Below are 22,639 nucleotides of genomic sequence, written 5' to 3'. Positions count from 1 at the left end.
GGCTTTCCTCAAAAGAAATGAATCCCCCCCCCCAAAATTGAGTTGTGATCTGGTTTAATGTGATTAATATCTTAGGACTATGTTTTCTTTCCAATGCAAATACTATCCATTTGTTATTCAAATCCAAGACTAAGATTCTCAGATCCAAAGTCTTCATCAGACTCCTCCCACAGTGAGCACATAATCTTACTTCAAAGCCTTAGGCTTTCATCTGTGTGAGAACTTTTCCCTGGCAATTGTATTGCCTAATTTGTAATCTTAGAGAGTAACCTGAGCCTCCAGAGGTTTCATGGTTTATCATTAGATCACAGATTTAAAACAGAGAGGATCATTGAACCCACCTCCAGTTGTACAGAAGATGTAACTGAGGCACAGAGAGGTAAAGGAATAACAGCAACAATAATAGCTAGCATTCACACACTAAGAGCAGGTAGGTAGGTGGCACAGAAGATAAAATGCTAGGTCTGGAGTCAGGAAGATTCATTTTCCTGAGTCCAACCTTAGACACTGCCTAGCTATAGGTCACTTAACCCTGTTTGCCTCATTTTCCTCCTCTGGAAAAATGAGCTGGAGAAAGAAATGCAAACCACTTCAAAATCTTTGCCAAGAAAAACTGAAATGGGGTCAGGAAGAGTCTGACAGGACTAAAGACAACAACATCAAAAGGCATTCATGTAGCACTTCAAGGTATGAAAAGCAATTTACACGTGTTATCTCATTTGATCTTTAGACAACCTTGGAGGGTGGTTAAGGGATCTGCCCTGGGTCACACAGCTAATCAGTATTTGATGTCAAATTTGAACTCAGATCTTCCTTACTTTAGGTCGTGTTCTCACCTCTGTGCCATTAGCTGCCTCCTTTATTGTAAGAAATGGTAAACATGAATATAGAAAGGATTCAGAACACTATGATAAGATAAACAGAAATGGGGGAGGGAGGGAAAGGAACATACTTGATATCTATAATAACAGAAAGGGCAATAAATAATAAAACAATCAAAACTGAATGCTGAGAATTTCTACTGACCAAGTTTGGCTCTAAACAAAAAATATCAGAGAGCATGTCACTCTCTTTCTTTAAAGAAATGGGACGACTGATGGAGAAATACTGTATATACTGTGAGACTTTTAAATTAAGTTTGACTAATTTTGTTTGTTTTATTCTCTTAAAATTTTCATGATAAGGGATAGCTTTCTGGGAGGAGAAGAGAAGAGATATATTGCAAAATGTATCAAAAGAAAATATTTTGATAAAATTTATTTATTTTAAAGTCTGAGGACCTAGGTTTGATTCTTTGTTCTGTTGTTTTTTGATATTTGTATGGCCTTAGAGTAATCACTTTATCTCCTTGGGCCTCAAGTGCTCTGTCTGTAAAATAAGAGACTAGTCTTTATTATCTCTAAGGCCTATTTCAATTCTAAAAAGCTAAAATTCCTATGAAGTCTTTTCCCTACTCCCCACATATTATATTAGCCCAGACTCTTTTCAATTTGCAAAGGCATATCTGTACTCTCATCATAAAATGTTTCTTGTCCTAGTTTTAGAAAAAAAAAAGTATCATTCACTCCCAATTATGCAGATAATGGCCTCCTTATGACACAGAATAAGCATTAGAAAATCCAATTAAAATATTTAAAATGCAGACAATTAGCCTGGCTCTATCCAGCTTTCTGGGACTCTTAATAAAGTAGTAAGATTTCAAAGTACACAGGAATGTCATAAGTTAAAAATATAACAATTTCTCTCTGTGATCTTTGGGGTTGAAGGATTTATTATCTTTGGTAAAAATAATTCCACAACAGAATAATAAAAAATTAATCAAACAAAAAGTTATTATTAAGTGGGGGGGGGGAAGGGCAAAGGAACAAGTCTGTTTTATTTTCCTAACTAAATTCTATTTCTTAGCACTATTACTAAGACAACTAGAAGGATGATGGCTACACTGAATGGACAGAAATAAATGCTGAACCAAGCACAATCTTTTCCTTAATGTTAGAAAAAGCTTTATCCAATTTACTATTTTGCTTTCCATGAAATATAAAGGTTTATGAACTATACTGATTTTGGTATGATTAAGTTGTGACGGGCATTAGGAATGACCATTATATTTCTGAAATATGTATTTTATACTGGACAGCCCAACTCTTCCATCTTCCCCCAAACTAACAGCTTTGAAACAAGTGGAACAGATGCAGTCTACCAAATTTATGCAAGGAGGTAGTACATGGAGGATGGCATTAAAGATTCAGTTTGGTTTTCTGAAAAGTATACTGCAAAATGGTGATGTACTTTCAAGGCTGTTAGGAGGCTCAAGTGAAATAATAGATAAAAAAGCATTTTGCAATTGTTATATACTATTTGTTGTTGGTATTATTGTTGTTATCCTATATCACAAGGTTTTCAGTCTGCAATGAATTCATTGTTGAATATCCTACAGAACTCTGCTGAGCTCAAGCAGTTTTAATAATATAAAATAGACACATACTAGTAAATGTTTAATAATCTGACTGTCTGGAAGAGGCAAAAGGTATTTAAATATACTTTTTTCCATTTGAATCATTAATAATCTTTAAATATAGGCAACCAATAAAACAATAAATCAAGTGCTAATTTATAAGCACTGATAATTTGAAGTAGAAATGCTCACTGAAGATTTGATAATGGTGAATGGTTAGAGCTGGTTTTAACACACAAGTATATTTTCTTTATTCTAATCCTAGAACACTTTTTAATTTTTATTTATTTGGAAATTTTTATGAAATTAATTAATTTGGAATATTTTTCAATGGTTACAAGATTCATGCTCTTTCCCTCCTCTTCCTCCCCCCTCTTCCCATAGCTGACATGCAATTCCATGGCGTTTTACATGTGTCATTGATCAAGACCTATTTCCATATTATTGATATTTGCACTGGGGTGATCATTTACAGTCTATATCCCCGATCATATCCCCATTGACCCATGTGATCAAGTAGTGGTTTTTCTTCTGTGTTTCTATTCCCACAGTTTTTTCTCTGAATGTGGATGGTGTTCTTTAAAGAACACTGTCCTAAGAATTTTCTTGGATCATTGCATTGCTTGTAGAAGAGAAATCCACTACATTCAATTATACCACAGTGTATCCATCTCTGTGTACAATGTTCTCTTGGTTCTGTTCCTTTCACTCTGCATCAATTTCTGGAGGTCATTTCAGTTCTCATGGAATTACTCCAGTTCATCATTCCTTTCAGCACAAGAGTATTCCATCACCAACAGATACCACAATTTGTTCAGCCATTCCCCAATTGAAGGGTATCCTCTCATTTTCCAATTTTTTGCCACTACAAAGAGTGCAACTATGAATATTCTTGTACAAGTCTTTTTTCTTATGATCTCTTTGGGGTATAAACTCAGCAGTGCTATAGCTGGATGAAAGGGAAAATAGTCTTTTAGCACCCTTTGGGCATAGTTCCAAACTGGCCTCCATAAATAATGATGAATTCACAACTTCACCAGTAATGCATTAATGTCCCAACTTTGCGACATCCTCTCCAACATTTGTTACTTTCCTTTGCTGTCATGTTAGCCAATCTACTATGTGTGAGGTGGTACCTCAGAGTTGTTTTGATTTGCATTTCTCTAATTATAAGAGATTCAGAACCCTTTTTTCATGTGCTTATTAATAGTTTTTGTTTCTTTATCTGAAAATAGTCTATTCATGTCCCTTGTGATACTTAAAAGAGTTGAAGGCCTTAAACTAAAAGAGTGGGAGCCATAAACTGTAATAGTTAAAATGGTTGAGGTTATAAACTGCAGTGATTAAAATAGTAGATGATATAAATTGTAGTAGATAAAAGAGTGGATGAGTAAATTGTGACCTCAGAAAATATGTTTTCACTACAGTGTCTTGTTTTTAAATCAATATATAAGGGGTCGCCAGGGAGATATTCCCAATTATGAATATACCCAAGTCAACTGGGTTTTATAGAGAATTTAATTAATAATACAATGAGGAATCAAAGAAAGAGAGAGAGAGAGAGAGAGAGAGAGAGAGAGAGAGAGAGAGAGAGAGAGAGAGAGAGAGAGAGAGAGAGAGAAAGGAAATAAATGAAAAAAGAATAGGCCGGCCCAGGCAGCCCTGGCCAACCCAGGCCTAAGCCCTAAAAGAAAGATCAGTCAGTCATTATATCTTAATCACTCACCACAAGATCTGTCCAAGCAAGGATTCTAGTGACACCAGGCCAGCATCATCTCAGCTGCTTTCACCAGCTCAATCCTCCATCTGAATGTTTCAGAATGAGTTCCTTGAGCTCCTTTCTGAGCTCCTATTTAAAGGGCAATTTCTCCTATGTCACCTCCCCTAAGTCCTTACATCTACCAATCACAGTAGACGTTTTTCAAAGGACAGACCATTCTTAGTCCACACCTAAGAAGGTGTGGATTTTTGAGTAATTCACACCAGGAAAGCTCTGAGTAAGTTTCCCAGTTCTTTGTTCCTTGTAAATTCACAAGTTGCCTGACCTTTATAGGTACTTATCAACCTTTTGTATTAATTCTTAAAATAGGCATGGTTTAAGTATGGGTGTAAGTATTTTTCATTGTTCAGCAAGGAGTTTTCTCCCCTAAAGCAGTCTTAAGTACGGGTGGAGTAGAGGTCTTCCCATTTTTGATCTAAGTAGAGTTCTCACTGTCCAAATGGCGAATGTTCCCAATAGGGAATTGTCTCAATGGAGAATTCCCCAATGGGGAATTTTTTAACATTCATAAGTCTGAGAAATTTCAAGATTCACACCCTTCCCCATTTATCAATTGGGGAATGGCTTGATTTTTTGTACAATTGATTTAGCTCCTTATAAATTTGAGTAATTTGACCTTTGTCAGAAGATTTTGTTATAAAGATTTTTTCCCCAATTTGTTGCTTCCCTTCTAATTGTAGTTGCATTGGTTTTGTTTGTACAAAACCTTTTTAATTTAATCAAAATTATTTATCTTAAATTTTGTAAATTTTTCTAACTCTTGCTTGGTTTTAAAATCTTTCCTTTCCCAAAGATCTGACAAGTATACTATTCTGTGTTCACCTAATTTACTTATAGTTTCCTTCTTTATATTCAAGTCATTCACCTATTCTGATTATATCTTGGTGTAGGGTGTGAGGTGTTGATCTAAACCTAATCTCTCCCATATGGTTTTCCAATTTTCCCAACAGTTTTTGTCAAATACTGTATTTTTGTCCCCAAAGCTGAGATCTTGGGGCTTATCATAGACTGTCTTGCTGTGGTCTTTTACCCCAAATCTATTCCATTGATCCTCCCTTCTATTTCTTAGCCAGTACCATATTATTTTGAAGACCACTGCTTTTTAGTACAATTTAAGATCTGGCACTGCTAGGCCACTTTCCTTCACATTTTTTTCATTATTTCCATTGATATTCTTGATCTTTTGTAGAACACTATTTTTTAAAAAAATGCTCATAAGTTTGTTTTGCTTGGGATCTAAAGGCATAGTTATAAGAATAAGGGATTGGACCTTTAGTTTTGTTTACTGTAATGGGAAAAGGATAGAGAAAGGATAAGATTTAAAAGAAGTAGAAAGCTGTCTATAAGGTACAGACTAGGAACTCAAGGGAAAGGATTTTAGCAGGTAGAAGGCAGAGGAGGAACAGTTTGGAAGTGACAACTGCTAGAGTAATGGCTTCCTGTAGGATGTTGGGGGCTTCCTGTCCAGAACGGTGGAGAAAAGATGGTCTTGTTGTAACTCATCTACCTCAACCTGTCTGTGGAGAAGGAGTAAACCCCTAAATCATCTTTGGAGGTACTCTATTTGACTGGGAAACATCTAGAAAAGGTTCTGACCATACCTGCTATGCTTTCCAGAAAAGTTTTATCTAAAAATCCTGTCAGATCAGCTTTGAGGTTTTACTTCAGAGGTCAGACCCCATGGGGTGAACTTAGCCATTTGAGATCAATCATAACAGTTTTCAGAGACAGTTTTTGAAATAAATCTAAGCAACTACTGAGGATCATAGATGAGTAGCTTAGTCAGCTTTTGGGGAGCACTAGAATTAGAAAGCTGGTAAGTTAGCTGGAAGACTAGAAGGCTCCCTCTTGGGAAGGACGTAGAGGATTACAGATCCCTTAGAATTAGGGACCCTTTATTCTGATCCTCAGGTTGTGTCTCCTCTTATAATAAAAGAGATACTGTTTTTTATGTATCAATTGTCTCAAAGCCCAATTTGTACAACTGGCCCAGTAAAAGAAAATGATTTCGTTTCACTCTCACTAACCAAAGGTTAGAATAACCGGAGATCATGACTGGCTATTCAGAGGAATCCCTAAGGGGAAAGTACTCTATCCACTCTGGGTCAGGGTCCTCCCTTTACATTTTTTTATTATGGATCTTGGGAGAAATAGTCAGAAAATATTCCATTTCTTCTAAGCTTCCTTAATTCCCAATTAATTTAAAGATGAAATTTCACTCACCTCAATGTGTATGTACCACCTTTAAAAAGTATCTGTGGATGTGGGGTCTGTACCCTAAAGAGATAATAGGAAAAAATGTGTGTAAAAATATTTAGAGCTGTATTCTTTATGGTGGCAAAAAAATTGGAAAATGAGGGGATGCCCTTCGATTGGGGAATGACTGAACAAATTGTGGTATATGTTGGTGATGGAATACTATTGCAATCAAAGAAGCAATGAACTGGAATAATTCCATATGAACTGCAATGACCTCCAGGAACTGATACAGAGTGAAAGGAGCAGAACCAGGAGAACATTGTACACAGAGACTGATACACTGTGGTACAATCAAAATGTAATGGACTTCTCTACTAGCAACAATGCAGTGATCCTGAACAATTCTGAGGGACTTATGAGAAAAAAACACTATCCACATTAAGAGAAAGAACTACGGGAGTAGAAACACAGAAGAAAAACATTTCCTTGATCACATGGTTTGATGGGGATATAATTGGGGGTTGTAGACTCTAAACAATCACTCTATTGCAAATATTAATAATATGTCAATAAGTCTTGATCAATGATACATGTAAAACCCAGTTGAATTGCTCATTGGCTATGGGAAGGGGGAGGTAGAAGAGGAGGGAAAGAATACAAATCATGAATAACCTTGATAAAATATTCTAAATTAACTAATTAAATAAATGATTTTTTAAAAAAGTATCTGTGGAGTTGGTCACTTCAATTCATCAATACTAAATATTCATTTTCATGGTATTATGGAGGATAGCTAGGTGACTCAGTGGATAGAGAACCAAATCCAGAGATAGTTGGTCCTGGACCTCAGACACTTTCTGGCTGTGTGACTCTGGTCAAGTCACTTAATCTCCATTGTCTAGCCCTTACTACTCTTCTGTCTTAAACCAAAACATAATATTCGTTCTAAGATGCAGGGTAAGAAGTCTTTTGAAGGATTTTTTGGCATTATACTAGGTGCTAGGAATGTGGGGGAGGGAGTATATCCCTTCAAGATGTTTACATTCCACTTGGGGATATAAGATGTTCAGAGACAAGTTAAGGCAAGATAATTTGAGGAGAAGAAATCACTGACCATTTGAAAGTGAGCCAAACTTGAGGGATTACAAGTGAAGAAAGAATATATTTCAGAAATGAGGAAGAAGTACATTCCAAGAAGGAGTGGGAGCCTATACAAAGGAATAGAGATAAGAGATGAAAAGCTTAAATAAGTTAATAACATGTAGTTCAATTTGACTAGAATATATTCTAGTTTATAATATGAGATAATATGAAATGAGTCTGGACAAGAAGACTGAAGTCAAAAAAGTATTTCTTATAGATGATAGTAATTCCCATTACTACTATTGTACTCTGTAATGTTAAAAAACAAAAACACCACCTCAGTCTGGCATTTAGGGTCTTTACAATCTGGAACTGGTTCTATCTCTCCATACTTATTTCATACAACCACTTCTGTTCTAGGTGTACGGGAATAATTTCAGTGCCTAGAGAGACAATCCATCTGTCCTGCCCCTCCTACAACACTAAATAACAATTTTCTTTAAATCCAAGGTAAGGTGGCAAACATTACCATCACTTCATTAAGCAAGGGGAAGCAAGAGCCCAATGTATAATTCTCAGCTTTGAACAGTGTATATCAAAGGATATAGCATTGATAACTGTGACTCTAGATGTTGGAAATGTATGCTGGAATGGAACTGCTCTGTTCCTCCCAGGCCATTAATGATTCTTCCTGATTTGTCAGCTTCTAAACCTGTGAAGGTAGGCAACAATGAATGACAACAATGATCTCTGGCAGAATTTTCATCCAGTCAAGGAAAGTTCAGGCATTAAAATCTCCTCGTTATAGGCATGTTGAAGAATGTTGATGGGGATTCTTTATGTCTTTACAAAGTAATACTAGTTTCTACAGATTTTAAAGTAAATTTGCTGCTAAGTAGAAGAATAATAAATGAAGCTTTACTCCCACATCCAATTGATCTATCAAGTATCTTATTGGTATTTATAAAAATGCATTCCTGGTAAGAAAGGTTGAGAAAAGAATCTCTGTTCTACAGATAACAAGGAAGAAGGAGAACATCACAATATTTGTTGAAAACCACATAAACAATTTTACTTCAACTAAGTTTACTTCACTGAAATTAATATAAATTAAAAATGTATTCTGTACAAATCTAGGGAAGGCATAAATATAAATATGTCATAGTCCCTAAATTCCTACAATTTATAGTCTACTAGGGAATTGTGCTATATGCAGAAACTATAATGTCAAATAACTCGTAAAAAGTGCATGAGTGATACAAATAAATTGCTATTTAAAGTCCAAGTGAAGAATGATAATTATGGGTTATTGTTTAATGATATTTGAGTTAGGCATAAAGTATTAGTAGGATTTCAAATGGCATATAAGGGAAGAGAGCATCCTAGGCTTAGAAACAGTGTGAACAAAGGCATGGATGTATGTATACATCAATGTATATATTTCATCTATATAACAAGTAGACCTGTCTGGATGGAGTACACAGGGCAGCAATAGTAAAGTAATAATAATGATGATGGAAATCAGATGGCATCACACTGTGGGGGCCTTGAATGCCAGAAAAGAAGTTTGCATTTCATTAAAATATGATTTGAGAAATGATATCACCAGATAAATCCAAAAGGAAGATTATTTTGTTAACAGGGAATTTGTAACTGAGGTCTTCCACTCTACTTTGGCAAGGATTTCTTATACCATTGTACATCACAGTTAGCTCTGCCTCTGAGCTGTCAGATGCCTCAATTTCCTCTCTATTACTATCAATCACAACTAGTTCTTCTTCTTTAGATGTCACTCTTTCCTAAAGTTACTGTCATTTTCTGTCAGACTTCATCACTATTGTCCCAAGAAGCTTAACTCCAATTCTTTTGATACTTAATGTGAGTGCCATTTTAGTTTCGGTCTTCCTAGGTTTCATATATAGGGGGTTTTCATCGCATTCTTGCATCATGGTTCCATCAATGTAGTATTCAAAAGGACCCTTGAGGCATTTGTTATATATGTCCTGGTCTTCTCCACAGAAAATCTTCAGCACTAAGAACTATCTGAGTTAAAATGAATTACACACACACACACACATATATATGTATATATATATATGTATATATATATACATATATATGTATGTATATGTGTAAAAAAATCTCTTCCCCATCTTAGGGACAGGCAGCAGATCAGTCTATATTGTTTCTTCTGAAGCTTGAGCCAAATATACATAATCTTATTTGTTGTTCCTTTCAACTACCATAATAATTTCCTATGCAAATGTTCTTGACTCAACACACTGATGGCACAGAGGGACATATGCACAGATATTTCTATTTTTACTGTTGGAGCACAGCCCTTTTCTGCTTTACAAAAGAATGAATTAAGGTAGAAAAATAATGGAAAAAGAGAGAACAAAAGAGATATTCTAATATTCCCAGAAAGTGATAAGAAGAACCTGGTTGGCATTTGTGAGAATGAAGAGGAAGGAAAAAATGGTAGGATTAGTAGCACTGAAATTCAGGGATATTGAGTGAGGTGAGGGGCATCATGGGTTACCTAGGTTTTTCTGAATTAGTTCTAAGTCCTTTATTGCTGAGTACCACACATGACCTAGTTGCCCATAGATCAAGGTGGTGAGAGGAGATGTCTTAACTGTTTCCCTCCATTAAACTGTATTCCCTTAAATATTTGCTGTCTACAACAAATATCAAAACAACTGGAGCACATAGGGCATATCCTCAATTTTAGAAAGTTCTCTTGGATCATGAGGAAGCCCAGTTATTTTCCTTTTAAATTAATCAATCAATTAGGATTTATTAAGTACCTTTGTACCAGGCACTGTGCTAAGTACTGGTTTACAAAGAAAGGCAAAAGACAGTCCCTGCCCTCAAGGAATTTGTAGTCTAATGAAGAAGAAAACATACAAACAAGCTATTTGTGGGAAAATACAAAATGATGAATGTAAGGCACTAGAATTAAGATATTGGAAAAGGCTTCCTAGAAAAGGCTAAGATTTTAGCTGAGACATGAAGGAAGTTAGGGAAACTAAGAAGCAGAGATAATGAGAGAGAACATTTAAAATATGGAGGAATGACCAGTGAAAATGCCCAGAGTTGGGAGATGACATGTCTTCTTCTTTCAAGAGCCTTCCTAGTGCCTGACCCTAAAGATTCTCAACAAAGCCTATGGTTCTTAATAGCCTCCTAAATGCCATATAAAAAGTCTTATATAGTTCATGAAGCACAGTTATTATACAATAAATAAATGAAAAGTCTTGATGGAGGACCTAGGCTTACCACAACTGGCTGACCTAAGGATTATGATCACTCTCAAAAGCAAAGTTGTAGAAATTTAAAAAATGATAGTTCACAAAATATGTCATCTTCAGGGTACTGTTTTTAAAGACCAAGAGTACATTCACATCTTTCCTTAGTTGTTGAATGCCTTTCTTTGTCCTCTGGGGAATTCAAAATATGTGTCCAGAAGCATAAACATAAGTACCACCAGAAAATAGTCACCACAGGGTATAATTCAACTATATCAAAGAATCAGATCACTTTGAGGTCATCTTCCTCTGCAAAATCTTTTCATATCAACTCTGAGATTAGCAATTAGGTTATTCCAATCTAAATTAAACCGAATATTGGGAAACAGGTCCAACATATATTGATCTGGATTGTTCAAGTTCAAGATTAGAATGAAATGAGACACCCAGAGTCCATCTATCAGTAATAAAAAGGATAAAGGTTAATAATGGCAAGGAAGATTTTGAGAATGTACACAATATTGATTCAATTGGGCTAAGTATAACTTTTATATCTCTGTGTTTTCTATAGGAGCATTCTATATGAGGGGCTTGCATCAGATGTGAGGAATCCCTGATTCCTTGTGTGGTGAGTTTTTTTTTTTACTTAGACCAAAAAAAAAAATAAAAAAGAAGAAAAAGATATGTCAAAAATCTGAGATATAATGCTCTGAGCTAATCAGAGTTTGGGGATGGTTTATTTTCTTTTTGAGAGACCTACCCTAGTTTACTGTTATGTCCCTTCATTGTAAATGAGAAAACTGAGATATAAAGAAGTGAATAGTTTTAACCAAAGTCACTCTGGTAGTGAGTGGTAGAGCCAAGTGGAGATAAAGTCGAGACAAGTCAGCAGTACATGTTGAAATAGGACCCTAACAAACAATTGCCAGAATTACAAATTGACTATCATTCACATAGCTATCCTCATATAATTGGTACTGTGACAGGACTCCTAACATGATATAGTTGAATAATATGGAGCAAAAAGTCATTTTTTACAAATCATTATACTGAATGTATAAAAAATTAGAAAACTTACATTCCCAAATTCCTAAAGAATCTTAAGCACTTTTTGTTCTCAATATGGACCTGGAGGGTATATTTATATTCATATATTCTTCATTTAAAAAGTATTTTATGTTTGGCACTATAATAGGATGGATTCATTCCCACTCAGCTGCATTCATCAAGCCTTCTTCAAGCCCTTAACAGGTACTCTTCTCTCAAATTGTGCATGTGTGTGTGTGTTTCTTACCCCATTAGACTATGAGATTCTTAAGAGTATAGTTTGTCTTTTTCCTTCCCTTTTTCCCCCCTAATGCTTAGCAATATCTTTGCTATATGATAGGCACTTAATAAATGTTTACAGTCTAACTGAGATCGATGGTCTTTTAAGTTATCTTAGGAACTAAATCTTGTAAAACTATAACAGATGATGACAATAGACAAGGTTATATCTGCCATATTGCCATGAATCCAGAACTGTAGTACAAGTATAACCTATAGACTTCTCACTCCACATCTTATACTTAAGAGACAAGGTGTACATAAAGGGCTTCCAACACACTGGAGGAATTCAGTTGACCTGGGAAGGTCCATTTCAAATACTATTAACTACTTCAACAGCTATCAAAATTGAAGAAAGGACTCTTGGATTCACTGCTCACATGTAAAATGGGTACCTTCTATCAACACTTACTAACTGTATCCTGTTACATGCAATTGTCTTTATTTATACCCTCCTCCTAAAACTGGACTGAAAATAATACCATTATAAAAGTCCATAGACAAGGTGGACACTGTTTTGGCTGACACATTGAATTTATGAATCTTTATTATTTTTTTTCCTTTTTTTGCAATAGGATATTTGATTTTTTTCCTTTCTTATTTTTTGTACTTGAAGTACATGGAATCAGTATTTATGTTATTGATTTTGAAGGATAAGTTTACAATATCTATTAGCCCTAATATTACTGCATACCCAAAAGCTTTAGACTTTGGACATCTGCCATTGATTGTGTGAAGATTGGATTCAGCTCTCCCCTGATTGTAACAATGAAGGTACTTAGTTCTTTCTTGATTGTGAAGATTTAATTGTAATCCTCTGTCTATTTTTTGAGTTAATCCCCAGAAATGTAAGCACAGTACTTGAAGTTGAGTAGGAAGATCTGCCCATGTTATATCTGATCACCAAGGGTGTAAATCTCCCCCTTAATCATGAGGCAGAAGGTCTGTGACCCACGTGTGTGATAATGGGTAACGAATTAGAATCGAATAATTTCTTTCTGGGCAGTCATAGAGCAGAGCATCTGCTGTGATTGGTAGACATGAAATTTAGGGGAGGTGACACAAGAGAACAAGATCTATAAAAAGAGGACCAGAGACCAGAAGAAGATATTTGATTCGAGATTCGAGTTGGATGGAAGAACTCTGACTCAGAGTAAAGACTGGAGGACAGACACTTGAGGAGAGGCTGGAAGAGGAACTCAACCCTGGAGGAACTTGTGCAGGAGACCTCAGACTGCTTTCCTTTAAGAAGGTTGGTGACTGAAAGGCTGACTTAGTGACCCCACCTTTCTGGGGGCATGAAGCCTCTAGGAAAGGGCCATCGTCTTGAGACTCTTTTCCCTTGGCTGGGGCTTAGAATTTCTAAATGGTATCAGTGGAAGCCAGAGCTCTCTCTCTCTCTCCCTCTCTCTCCCCTTTTCTCTCTTCCTTAATATTTTCCCTCTATTGTAAATAAACTACCATAAAATCCATTTATTTTAGTAATTTATTTTGGGATTTAGAAATTAAATCCCTGGCAACCACCTATATAAATATTCAGAGTCCAATCACAATTAAATTTAACAATTATTAAATATTATAGGACTTCTACTAATAATTGTGTTTGATTCCAGAAGAAGGGATCACAAAAGAGTCACTGTACAGTGCCAAGAAGCACAAAGTCAAAGAGACAACCAATTCCCATTGGACTGATGAGAATGTATTGCAAGACAGAAGACTTGTTTAAGGTTCAAGGAAGCAGCTGCTTCACAACATCAAATGCTGGACTCCCCCATGCCACATTCCAACAAGCAGCTTAGTTGGACTTTCATTCTGGCTCCCCTATCCCTGATATTAAAGGTAAGATCAACCCAGGGAATCATATATTTCCCTTTTACCTTAGAATTTAATCCCTTTTTCTCTCTTACAGTATCGCAATTTTCTGTAGTACTGGATGCCATTGGGTAAGTGCTATATTGCTGAAATTGTCCTGCAGGCTTATAGGACAATAATCATTTTAATTGAGCCTTGCTAGTGATTCAAGGACCTGTTATGGATTTATTCTTGTTTACTCAGAATTCCATATACATTGAATTGGATGCCCTTTAATTGGGAAATGGCTAAACAAATTGTGGCAAATGATTATGATTGAACTCTATGCACTTTAAGAAATGAACAACAGATTAAATTTACCAAAAAATGGAAAGATCTACATGAAATTAAGAAGAGTGAAAAGGGCAGAACCAATTAATTTTTGGTAACATAATAATGTATTGCATATGACTTGTGATAAATATGTAGTAAAGGCATCTTGGGGCTAAAGACTTAGGCCAAGGGAACATCTTTTCTTTTTCTCAAGAAAATGTCACCTCTTTCCCTAACTTCACCTCCCAATTTCCTTCCCAATCATCCACAGACACTGTAATCTGCTTTTTTGTTAGATAAATATTTACAGCAAATGGAATTTTGCCTGAGCCACAAAGAAGTCAGGGTTTATCTGGGGGAAAATTCAAGTCCATAACTAGTCAGAGTCCATTTCTGAATAAATGTTGGGAATTTTCCAAAATGGAAGCTTGGTGCAGCTGTGCCTGAACTCAGAATTTTTCACTGAAAAAAAATTATCTAAAGCTGAAGAAGAAAGGAACTTGTGACCTTTAGGGACCATTATATTATTTCTTTGGCTTTAAAGGGGTTAATTTAATGAGATGTTGCATTAAAAAATCAGTCACATTACTTGGAAGTTTCATATCATATATGAATGAAGAACAAGGTAATTTTCCTTATTGCTATGTCATAAAAATATGAAGAAACAATTTCCACACACTAAAAGATTGGTACCTTAAGGTTCCATCTATTACTATTTACTATCTCTCCCTCCCACATTTTCTTCCAATGGCCTTAGTCTTCATATCAACTTCCACAAAAAACAATAAATATTGATTAAGCATTGGCAATGTGTCAGGAACTCTTCTAGGTACTAGACATTCTCATGCCTTCTTAACCCTAGCTATCACTATGATTTAGAAAAACAATGAATTTACCATCAATTAAAAATATTAAAATCAGAGATTCTTTTAATTTCATTCTCCCTAGCAAAAGGGTCCTACTCTCTGCACTAAATCCCTATTTTCTGTTCCTCATTTGAATTGAGGTATACATCAGATAGATGGTTTTATTCTTATTCTCTACCATTAGGCATGTGAGGAAAAATAGCTCCACCTAGCTTCCAGGTATCCTCCTCAGCCTGGCCTGATGATTCCAGATTATATCCTTAAGGGTTGTCCTCAAGAGAGGCTAGGCATCTGGCATCTTCATGAATGTCTCCAACGTCCTGATGTTAGTCATCAGTGTGCAACACCAGTATGGAGGGCAGAGCCAGGAGGGTATATCAGTGGTGAACCAGGAAGCATGTAACCTGTTCTCTTCCATGCTTGGTGCTGGCTGGGCTTCTCTAAGAGAGTGTCTACGGGGCCAAATGGTGGCCATAGAATAGCAAGCTAAACGGAGCAGCTTGGGAAGTGTCTCTTCCTCTCTCTCTCTATCTCTCTCTCTCTCTCTCTTTCTCTCTGTCTCTCTCTCTCTTTCTCTCTCTCTCTCTCTCTCTCTCTCTCTCTCTCTCTCTCTCTCTCTCTCTCTCTCTCTCTCTCTCTCTCTCTCTCTCTTTTCCATCCTTTCTCCCTATTCCTTTGTGATTAAATAATATTAATAGATTTAAGGTCAGTTTCATAATTTTCCCTCTTATTGGTAGTTATTGAGTTAATAGTGAGACAGTTGGAAAAGTTGGACTCATGCTTTCCCAATGATCCTGGTGTAGAAGAACACCACAAAATACAAAACATGTCATTTAACAAAAGGAAGTTTGGGTTGTTTTTTTTTTTTTTAATAGTATAGAAAGTACATTCAGCAAATAGATAGCATTAGTCCATTTGGGTGAAGCTTCAATTCCATCAGAGATGGGTGTTGGTGTTTGATTTTTTGAAATCACCAGCTACTAAATTTTGTCTCTGAAAGTTAAAAACCCATCTTGGGCTCTCTGATAAGCTAGATAGACCTTCCTTGGGAATGTCTGAGGTACTCTGATATGAAAGGATGTTTGTAGACTATAAATGTTGACTGGGGTAATGGCTAAGGAAACTATGGTATATGAAAAAAAATGGACAGTTTCAGAGGAACCTAAAAAGGTTTTAAAATGATGCATCCTGAAGTGAGTTGAACTAGAAGGGGAATTTATACAATGATAACAATATTACTGAAGAATAACTCTAAAAGGCTTTAGCACCCTGATCAATGCAAAGCCATTGATTACAGAGAATTCAACAAGGGAACATGTAACACTTTCAGTTTGAAAATTTTCAATGGGAAAAATTCTTTACAATCCAAAGCAGATCATTCCAGATTAGCACAAATCATTAGGGAGATTTTCATTATCAGACTTCCATCATAAAATCAAATTTACCATTGACAATTTCTACTTGTCTTGGACCTGCCATCTGGGGACAACCAAAAACAAATCTGATTCATCTTTTACATGGACACCCTTCAAATACTTGCAGTCATCTTTAATCACGACTGAACTCACCCACCCAACACTTCCACCCAACACCCAACACAGGCTCAATTTAGTGAATTCCTTAATCCATCACTTGTTTTATCTCAGGATTTCTAGTTACTGCATCAGCCTGACTGAAGGTAAAGTTAACTTAAATTTCATTTTGAAAAATGGTAGAAAAGAAAAATGCAAGGAGAGAAGTCAGCAGAGAAATCTTTTTGGTACCAAGTACAGAAATCAACTTAATGAAACAAAACCCTTAAGAAATTTAGAAATTAACTATCCTGATAACAAAAGGGCAGATGTTGTCTTAAGAAGACATAAAATAGTAAGTAAAATAAATTCAATATAGAATAGGAAATTTAATATCCTATATTATACAGGGTGTCCCTGAAATCTTAGTGCAGTTTTTAGCTTTAATAACTTAAAGCTGCCCTAAGATTTTATGGACATTGTCTCTATTTTGATTTTCTCTCTAATTCCCACTGTAGCCATAAACAGGCCAGTTAGCTGCATCAAAACATTTCTGATATTTCTCATTTCAGAAGTACCTTAATCTTTACAAGTGAAAATGGGTATTGATGAATAAAGTACCATTATTTTGCCCATCAATCTGACTATTTTCAGAGCACCAAACTCACTAATGCATGCTTTTATCTTTTATCTACTGCAAAAAGCAGAAGCCATTCACTTTGTTCACTTGAATTTCCTCATCAAAAGGAGTTGTCCTATGGTCCTGGAATAGGGAGGGGAGCATGCAGTGTTGGATGAGGTAGGGTAGTATCTAATAATTGCAGAATGGAAGATTTCAAGGACTAGTCATATGACTAGAAATAAATAAAGTAGGCACAAAGAGAGAAGTGATCTACAATTCAAATAGATTCTAAATCTTATAAGAGAGAATGCTAGGGAAATGATTGAGAGGGAACTGAGGGTTCAGCTAAAAATTAAATCTCCAAATACAACAAAATCAATAATGACCAAAAACGGGGTAATTGAAAGACTCTATTATGAAAGTAATAGTTACAGAAAAAAAATACCTGAAGACCATTTTACCTGTGTCACTGTGACTCCTGATACCTATACTGACCCAATATCCCAATATTCTATTACCGTTCTTGCCAGGTAGCTACAGTTTTGTACACCTGCTGCTGACCATAAACTTCTGTGTCCAAGAGTAGACCTATTTGTAATTCAATTGAGGTCCATGAAATACAACAGTCTTGATGTTTGAGGAAAGAAAATGAGAGGGTATATGAGGGTTAAGGGATGGTGGGAGCGGGGATTGTGGGGGTTGTGGTAAGAGCTAGAAAGGAAGAGAGTGAAGGAAGATAAAGATTCTGTTAGGGATAATTAATTCTGCAGAGAAAGAAGCAAGAAGCAAATATGAGGAATGAGAAACCAATAGAGAAGAGATCCCATTGCAAAATCTTTCTCCTTCATCACCACCCTTCCACAAACCCTTTCTGACTATCTGTAGTCAGCCAAAGGATGAAGAAAGTCAGTCTCCTAAAGGAGGTTGGAGCACAGAAGAGTTGAATTGGAAAAGGTTGTCCTCACTTCTTAGAGAGGTAATGTAGTGCTGGCCCAGTAAAAGAGAAAATATTTATAGCAATGTTTTCTATCAATAGTTAGATAGAGATATGTGTGTGTTTAACATATATACATATATATTTATGTTTGTAGGTTGTGTACGCCAGAGACAATATGGGATGACCAAATTAACATATGCAGCCCTGAGAACCTGAAACATTACTAGCACAAGAGCTACTGGAATGGTGGATGCAGCAGGATTAAGGGCAGGTCCTAGAATTAGCTTGAACCTGCATACTTTTTTCTCCTGTCTCTTATAGGACTATTGAATAAATAAAAACCATAGTAATTACTAATATTTATATAGCACCGAAATTGTACCAAATGCTTTATAATTATTCGTTTCATTTTAAAGATGAAGAAACAGAGGCAGTGGTTAAGTTACTTACTCACTGTCATATAGCCAGTAAGTGAAGCTGGATTTGAACTCAAGTCTTTCAGACTCTCAGTCCTGAACTCTTATATCAATCTATCCCCTCAATATTTCTAATCTGGAGATATAATTTGGAGGGAATTAAAACAAAACTACTTAAGGGGAAGGGCAGTTCCAAATTTTCATGAATCAGTTTAATTTCTTCCCACCAAATCCTGGTTACTTAAAAGACCACAAATGGTGAATGGTGAATAAATCCATTTAATCAAGCAAAACAGCATGTAAAAATCTAAACTACAAATTAGACTATAGTTTTTAACAGAAAATAACACATGAATGAATGGACTCTTTTCTGAGAATGAGATGAAATCTCCAGTGTAAACCAAAAGAGAGGCCCTAATCTCACCCAAGGGAAATGCCTCAGTGTCTACAGAGACAAGCTGGAAATCAGGGGCATGTGGAGGCACCAACTTCCCCTAAATGACTATATCTTTCAGTTTTTTACTATATCCATCTCTTAAAGAATATTGCAATCCCTTGTGTGAATTAAATATCTAGGGAACCTCCAACCCAGTCCCAGAAGGACTTATCATGGGAGTCACATGCCTGATGATCTGACGTGATGACCCCACAGAGGTCAGGAGGCATGATGTATGAAAGCCATTGGCCAAAGGAAAGATATGGGGGAAGGAGCTTAGGTTTAAAGAGCCAGTGAGGGATGCTCAGCCATTATCTTTGTTCCCATCCTTCTACCCATTCTGACTTTCTCTGGAGCTGTCTTCATGGTTTTTAGTGAGGAGGGGACTGCACCAGCCTAGAATCTGGGTCCTGATCTTACTTTTAAGTTAGAAAGACTGGAAACCTTATTTCTCTCTTTCTCTTTACTAATAAATACTTATAAATTTAGTATAAAACCTCCAAGATTAACTTTTATTCATAACACCCTTAAATGGATCTACAGATCCACATATGTCTCTACCTAGACATGTTATATATAGCATCAGAGTCAGTAAATTTTTATTAAATGCCTACTATGTGCCAGGCACTGTGCTAAGCACTGAGGCAACAAAAAATGAGTCAGAAAAATTAGAGGATAAATAGAAATCTTTCTAAAGCAGATGGTTTAGGTAGCCAGCTACCTTGTCATATAATGATGTGCTTTGCTAGCTGTGGGTGGCAATACTTTGATGAGCTGGAGCTGCAAACTGCAAGGGCTCTCATTGCCTCACTGCTAAATTCTGCTCAGAATAGCCCTGACCTCCTGTTGCCTTTGTTGTATGTAATAGCTTCAATGGCTTCAGTTGGACTTCTTCATCCTTCTGGGTTACCAGTTTTACTTGTCTGAATAGGGATTTAAAAGTTATGGATTGATTATTAGCTAAGATCATAGTCCCACTGCTGCTGTTATTAAAACCCACAGATTACCCCTCAGGGGCTGCTGTCAGATTGTACTACTGCTTTCTGAAACTGTTTCAGAAATCACTCCCAAAAGGCGAATATTGCAGAAATATTCTCCTGGGGGATTCCAGGAAAGAATTGTGGTCACTGGCATTGCATCAGGAAATAAAGAGGCACATCTTTGAGGTTCAAAGAGAGTAAAAAAATGTTCATAAATGTAATGTCGAGAATACAGGAGAACTGTTCCAGTCTGCAAAATATGAAGATGAATTGTAATATGCTTTAAGTTTAGAAGGTCCTAAGAACTTTCAAGCCCTTGGGAAGATTTTGTTTGGGTTTGTTATTGTTGTTGTTGTCCTTGTTTTTGGTTTTCAGCCATCATTTCTATCTTATCTAAAAATTTCAAGCCAAAACTTTTTCTTTCAGGTGGCTAGATCATAGAGTGGGAAGAAGACTCCACTTGAAATCAGGAAAATTCTAATTTAAATACAGACTCATATATTAGCTATGTGACCAAGATAAGTCACTTGGCCTCTATCAAACCTAATTTTCCAACTTGCAAAATGGGGATAATAGTAGCATTTTCTGTGAGGGTTTCACAGGCAGGATTTCTTAAGCACTCAGAAAATCTCACCCACTGTCATATCTATAAACCTGGAAGTCAAATAAAGTGAGTAGCTAGATTGAACTGATGCAGAGAGAAATGAACAGAACCAGGACATTGTACACAAAGACTGATATGTTGTGGCACAATTGAATGTAATAGACTTCTTTACTAGCAGCAAAGCAATAATAAAGGACAATCCAGAAGAACTTATGATAAAGAATTCTATCTATATCCAGAGAAAGAAGTGTGGGAGCAGAAATGCTGAAGAAAAACATATGATTGATCACATGGTTCAATGGGGATATGATTTGGATTTTGGTGTTAGAAGATCACTCTATTACAAATATAAATAATATGTAAATGGGTTTTGAACAATGAAATATGTATAACCCAGTGTGGAAAGGAAACTAGACTAACAGTCTAGGGGGAAGGGGCAACTGGGAGTGGCAGTTGGGTCTTGTGACTAGCACTTCGTTCCTGTCCTGTGGGACTGATTTCCTGGTGTTGGAGGAGAGAGGAGCTTGTTCAACCCAGTCTGGAGTGGCATGCTCTTCTTGGTTCAGCCCAAAGACATGGGCTTCTGAAGGTTAGAATTGTTCTTGTTTGCTTTCTGTCTACTGCTAAGGTTCTAAAAAAACAAAAGAGGACTGATATACAGTAGATGGGAGTGGGACAAACCCTCCATCAGCCTCTGGGGCCTGGCCTCAGGTCTGAAGCTAAGAAAAAACTCCAATCCCAACTGGTTATTAAACTTTATATTATTTGAATTCGCAGTCAGATAAATGGACTATCTTTTCTGGTCATAGAGGGAGCTGAACTTTAATTCAGTCATTCAAAGACAAACAGACCTCATTGGACCCCTGCTGTTTCCTCTCAGCAGGGGGCATCCCTCCCTCCCTTGCCTCATCAAGCCATATACCCTCTATCCCCTCTCTCCTCCATACCCTGCTACTAACCTCCCATTATCCCCCATTTTTCCTATCCAATTTCCTTTCCCAATAAATATTACACCAGTGGAATTGTTTGTTGGCTCTGGGAGGGGAGAGGGAAAAGGGGTGGGAAAAATCACAAATCATGGAATCATGGAAGATTATTCTAAATAAATAAATTAAATAAATAAAAACAAATAGATAGATAAATAGATTAAAAAGAAAGTAAAAGAAATTTATTATTGCACTAAGGAAGGCTGTTCAGATAGGTAGAAACTTTAACTACTTAGGTTACAGATTGGGCTTTTATAGATTTTTAGACTCACTTAGAGTTTATAGTCTATCAGAGTCATTCCCTAACAGACAAGAAATGAAGGAGTGGGGTTATTTAAACTTTGGAGTCATAGAAGTTGATACAGAATAGGTAGGGTTCCTCCTTTGGGAAGTGTTTTCCTTTGATTTTAGTCTATGAGAATTACCAGTGTTGTCAGGAAAGATGGTGGAGTCTCTCATTAAAGTGGAATCATTCACGCTTATCCTATTGTTACCAAGAAGGAGGAAAGGAAAGTATAAAATTTATAGGTATGTTTCCTTGGCTTCAGGGTTACTTTATCTGGGAGATATTTTCCTCAAATATAACTCAGTTTCATGCACCTTCTTCACACACCTATTTAAAGGCTTTTGTGAAGATCAAAAGTGGTAATATATGTAAAGAGTTTTATAAACCCTAAAGAGTTATATAAATGTTAGCTATATTATTACCTTAGCTGGGAAGATAACAGTCCTAAAGCTGCAATCAGATAAAAAAGATATCAGAGAATTAGCAGCCTGCTTATGTTTCATCATTTTAGTGATTTGTGATCTCATCAATGGCATACTTCATCCATTGGTTAAAACTGCAAATCATTCATGTGCTTTCTCATTATATGGAATTTATATCCAGGTCTTTTCAGTTTTCACATATGATATACCATTTTTTTCTTCACATTTTGAGGGTACAAAGAGAGCACTCAGGCTGTAGCAGAAAAAATGTGTTAACATCTCTTTTATACAATTTAGGCTAATGTTTTAGTCCCTCCTTTGTTGATCTCTTAAATTTCTCCAACTTCTACCCATC

The 22,639-nt window shown here is 36.2% G+C and overlaps 1 long non-coding RNA gene across 1 annotated transcript; it reads left to right on the top strand.

Moving 5' to 3' along the window:
• Positions 1-5,701: 5,701 nt before the first annotated feature.
• Positions 5,702-18,518, top strand: LOC103098003 (uncharacterized). The gene is made up of 7 exons (XR_467515.2): positions 5,702-5,790; positions 11,340-11,396; positions 11,964-12,019; positions 13,216-13,346; positions 13,708-13,933; positions 17,988-18,193; positions 18,309-18,518. It is a non-coding gene; the product is annotated as an uncharacterized LOC103098003 (long non-coding RNA).
• Positions 18,519-22,639: the final 4,121 nt, after the last annotated feature.

Source organism: Monodelphis domestica, chromosome 4 (assembly GCF_027887165.1).
Source record: "Monodelphis domestica isolate mMonDom1 chromosome 4, mMonDom1.pri, whole genome shotgun sequence".
In the NCBI taxonomy this organism is placed as follows: domain Eukaryota; kingdom Metazoa; phylum Chordata; class Mammalia; order Didelphimorphia; family Didelphidae; genus Monodelphis; species Monodelphis domestica.
Note: the sequence above shows the minus strand (reverse complement) of the source record. Positions and strands in the feature narration are given on the sequence as shown.